This window comes from Penaeus vannamei, chromosome 25, assembly GCF_042767895.1.
Source record: "Penaeus vannamei isolate JL-2024 chromosome 25, ASM4276789v1, whole genome shotgun sequence".
NCBI lineage: Eukaryota > Metazoa > Arthropoda > Malacostraca > Decapoda > Penaeidae > Penaeus > Penaeus vannamei.
In genome coordinates, this window is record NC_091573.1 from 21,150,778 (window position 1) to 21,155,777 (window position 5,000).

Consider the following 5,000-nt stretch of genomic DNA (forward strand, 5'->3'; position numbering starts at 1 on the left):
TATCTAGAGTAATGTTGAAAGGTTAAAGATGGGTAAAGGTGTTGATGAGGGCATGGGTTATGGTGGTTTAGGTAAGGGAATTTGATCAAGTGAAGGATATTTATGTGTCTGAGGGAGAACAGGTTTCAAAGCAGTTGTGGGATTCTGTAAGGATGTCTGATATGTTAGGAGGTCCATGAAGGGAGAATAGGTGGGGAAAAGCAGAGGTAAAGTAGAGTAAAGTGTAAATGTGAAGTGTGGACAGGACAACAGAATGTGTGGAACTGAAAGAGGGACATTACATAAGGGGTATAGAGGCGGGTCAGAGTGTGGCATTAGATAGGCATGTGTTAGGTGGGTGTGGCCAAGTGTGGGAGAGCTGTCTCCCAATGTCTTCCGGTGAAATGGAGCTGACCAAGAGGAGATTGATAGTTTTACAGTATGCAATTTATTAGTGCGGAGACTTGACCTGAAAGATTGCCATCAGGTATACAGGAAGGTCTTAAAATGGGGATAATAATCCATGGCTGGAATATGTGAGAAGCGTGGTTGGTGTGACGTGGACATAGCGGCAAGGGAGGGTGTATTTGAAAGTGCGATTTGGGAAGGTTACTGCGAATCCAGCTCCTGAGGTGGATTTGGAACCATGAGTGAAAATGATGAATGCTGGAGGAATGAATGGATACATGGTCAAGGAAATGGGTGAAAAGGACAGAGGGGGTATATTTGATTTTGATGGGTCAGGAAAAACAGAGGAGCACATACATGGGTAAAGTATAAGCCATGGAGGAATGGATTGGACAGAAAACGGGAGCGGTCGGAGGTTGGAAAAGGGGGAATAGGAAACGAGGGTATTCATGTGTACAGAGAAAGGAGTAGGTAAATGTGAAGTAAAGGTAAGAAGCAGAGATTGTGGGATAGTTAGTTTGGTAAGGGAAAGTTGGTGGAATTGAGCATCGCATCGAAGAGAGAGAAGGGCTCGGCTTCGAAAGAGAGATGGCATGCCAGACTCGGTACAGACTCTCAACTGGAGAGGAGCGGAAGGCACCTAGGGCTAAGCGGAGATTGCAGTGGTGGATTGTATCAAGGTGACCAAGAAGGGAGGTTGAGGCAGAGAAGTAGATATGGCATCTATAAACTAGAGTGAAGAGGATCAAGATAACATGAAGTTGGAGGAGAGTTTTGCTATCTGAGCCCCATAAAATGTGGGAAAGAGTTTGCAAGATTTGGAGGAGGCCTTGAGCTTTTTCTTTAATGTAAAAGACATGGTTTTGGCAGGACAATTTGGAGGCAAAAATAACGCCTTGGAATTTGCCAGAACGATATTAGAGTGGAGCGTTATATAAAAAGAGTGGAAGTTGGGGACCTACATGTGAGCGAGAGAAAAGGATGGAGAAAGATTTGGAGATAGAAAAGCAAAAGCCATGGTTAGTGGCCCAAGAAGATGCTGTTATCGTAGACTGAAGGAACTGATGGAGATCTGCTATGGATGTGCCAGAGGCGTGGATGGTTAAGTCATCAACGTGTGGTGATGCCCGGGCTGGTGGTGGTAGGACTGACACAATGTCATTTACAGCAAGAAGGAATAAAGTGGTGCTAAGCACACTTCCTTGTGGGACACCTTCGAACTGAGGAAAGGATGATGACATGGAAGAGGCAATTTTGACCTGGAAAGTACGTTTGGAAAGGAAAGATTTTATGAAGACACTCATGTTTCTATGTATGCCTAGGGAGGACAATTGATAGAGAATATGGAATAGAGAATATGCAGATATGATATATGTCTCAAAATGGGCAAGGGTGTCTGCTGTACTTAGGGCAGAGCGGAAACCAAACTGGGAAGGAGAGGGGAGATTGTGAGATTCAGTATACCACATTAAGCAGTAGTTAACCATTCGTTCTAGTAGCTTGCACAAGCAGCTAGTTAGAGTGATGGGTACCCGATTTATGGGTTTCAAGAAAGGTAGGATAAGAACTTCTTGCCATTAAGAAGGGAAATTTCCCGACGTCCATATGTGGTTGAAAATAGTCAATAGGAAGAATAGAAAGGTGGTGTTGCAGCAGGACTGTAATGCAGCATTGAGTTCAGAAGAAAAAGGAGCATTATAGGACTCGGGTGATGGGAGTTTGTTCCTTGATGGTCTTAAAGGAAGAAAATTGTGGGGAAAGGTGAGAGCCACTACTGACCTGGCTAAAATAGTCGCCCACTTCATTAGCTAAAGCTATATGATAGAACATTGATATACATATTTCAAGACAGATAAAACCTGAGATATAAAAATAGATGCAGAAGTATACATCTATAGGAACTACCTTCCAGTGAAGCATATCAAAACACATGAAGACTCTTCTTAATTTCACATTTTTAACCTCAATTCCTGATTATTTTGATAAGAAGTAGTAAGAAATAGGAGCAGGCTTCATAATATGAAAACAGGCTGAGTGTGATATTTCAGATGCCTTGTTAAGTTTGTGTGTGTGATTGTGTGCAGCATCTGTTCTTATTCACCAACTTCAATTTCGTTTATTTTTTTTAAAGCTTTATAATAAATCTCTGAATACAAACTTCAAGGCTTTTGAGAATTCAAGAAATGTATCACAGAACTTTTGAAAATATTACCTTTTAGCTTGTGTGACATTTCATATGTCTTGGTCATTTAAGTGTGTTTGGAGGCATGCACATACTATCACACACCTCATATTACGAAGACTGAGTAGGAGCAAAAAGAGGATCTACTAATGTTCTTTATCAACAGTTTATTATTGAGAGAAACATTTGTCTGACACAATACTACAAGGCAATGTAACAAGTCTGGCATTTACTACTGCATCATTTTTAAGAGTGATATTACTTTCTGCAAACAATAAAAATATGATATCCTTTAAAGAATTATATTCTGATCATCTTTGCTGCAATGAAGAAGAAATAGAAAACTGCATGATTAAGGCAGACAATCACAGAAATATATTTTGCCTGATTGCTAATGACAAGCACCGCTGATATCAAGTAAATGCAAACATTCAAGTAACTAAGCTTCAAAAGCTGCAGTATCAATGAACAAATATTATTTTTCTCTAAATAACTGAAAGTATGAATCAAAATGCTAAGAATTCTCACATACACACATTTCAAATTCATATCATACCTTTGAGCAATCAGTAAGTACTTATATCTAAGGAATGCAAAGCAACAGTCCTTAACCTTAAATCTATTATGACAAGTTTAGTCTTTCATTTATATATAGTTTTTAGCATAAGTGTAAATGTAACAGCAAACTAGGCAACATGAGGTGCAGTATCTAGCTCTATACACTGGCAGGATGTGTTAAAAAAAAAGGCAAGAAAGAGCATATTTTAAAGAGAAGAGAAGAGAAAAGTGAAAAGCCGTAAAAAGTGAAAGAGAACTGTGAATACAAGATAAATTTTATTTTTCAATGTAACTTTTCATAAAAACTAGCTTTACCTGATGTGCATATGACAGTACATTACAAAGACAATATCACATTCCTAAAGTTACTAGCAAGCAACATCTATACTCAAAATAGAAACAGCATCTTTTTTCATGCTTTAAAACACCCACACTTTCATTCACACTTCAAATGATTATTCATATACTTTAGCTTGCAAAAGCAGGTAAATCTTATTGTTTTTGTAAAAAAAAAAAAAAAAAAAAAAAAAAAAAAAAAAAAAAAAAAAAAAAAAACACAAAAAAAAAAAAAAAAGCAAGCAAGAAACACTGTATGAATATAGTTCCATATTCATTATTTGGACTCAGTATATTTGTTAAAATTGTGGGAGGCCCAGCCCAATCAACATTCATCATACAGCCATGAATCAGTCTAGACATGCACATCTATTATATGTATAGATAGATAAATGTATATATATCTGATAGATAGTCAGATATGCATTTATTTATCTGTATATACATGTCTTTATATGCAAATATTCTTTGGGTCAGGCCTCACACAATTTTAACAAACCAGCCGAATGTAAACATTATGAAGTATCAGTCCAATTTGACATGAATCAACACTTTTCTACAGTGAGTTTAAAACTATATGGTACTTTATCATACTTAATATTTTTATGTAAATTGTCATTGGAAATAGAGGAGGAGGAGGAGAAATGGGAGAAAGAGAGGAAGAGGAGGAGGAAAGGGGAACAGGAAAGAAAAAAATGAATGAACATGGAAAATAAGAATAAGAAAATACATGGTAGTAACCTAGAAAGATGAAGATAGAGCAAAAATTTAAAAAAGGATCTGTGGTAGTGAAACACAACCCAAAAGAAAATCAAATACCAAACTGCAAAGTATGCAGGCCAGGATCTACCACTTACAAATGGGTTAACGTCTTTAATTCAAGGGGGATATTCTTTAGGAATTAAGATAAGGAATAGTCTTTAAGAAAATCTATTTAAACTTGAAATAAATGCTACATCTACAACTATAGGATTGAATATAAATCCATCTCCTTATAACAAATATAACATTCAATATGCACAATGTGACAAAAAAGGTAACATACTAAAATTTGTCACAAAAATTGTAAGTGTTAACTATTCTGACTGTACTTGACTCTGCTTAACCCTACACTGACGGGGCCAGAATTTTCTGTGTGGCACTCATTCCAGCGAATACTGACAACTGTCTGGCCTTTCCAGGAGGGTGTTCATTGTGTATGAGTCATGGAACATATACATGTGCCCATCATGAAGGGTCATATTTCCATGACATCTATAGCTGTGCCCGTCAGCAAAAGGTTAAGAGCTTCATAACTAATATATATATATGATTTTTTAAACCTCTGGCTATATTCAACTCTGCTATATGGATGCAACACTAGCATCCTTTCAAGCAAGAAAAGAAAGTATACAAACAAGTTTTGATGACTGACAAATCTATGAATGTGATGCATCTATCTTTTTGTTAATGATAACATAACTATTTGAAACAGTTTTCTGAAACCCTGTAAACATCAATTTTAATATTTGAGTAAATTTGTATACTAATCACTGAT

General features: G+C 36.9%; 1 protein-coding gene across 2 annotated transcripts in view; it reads right to left on the reverse strand.

Moving 5' to 3' along the window:
* Positions 1-4,377: 4,377 nt before the first annotated feature.
* LOC113815757 (uncharacterized) overlaps positions 4,378-5,000 on the reverse strand; it is an 85,018-nt gene continuing 84,395 nt past the window's right edge. For both annotated transcript variants that reach the window (XM_070139284.1, XM_070139282.1), the window contains exon 9: positions 4,378-5,000. This exon is cut by the window's right edge and continues 982 nt beyond it. The gene's annotated coding sequence lies outside the window, so the exon portion shown is untranslated.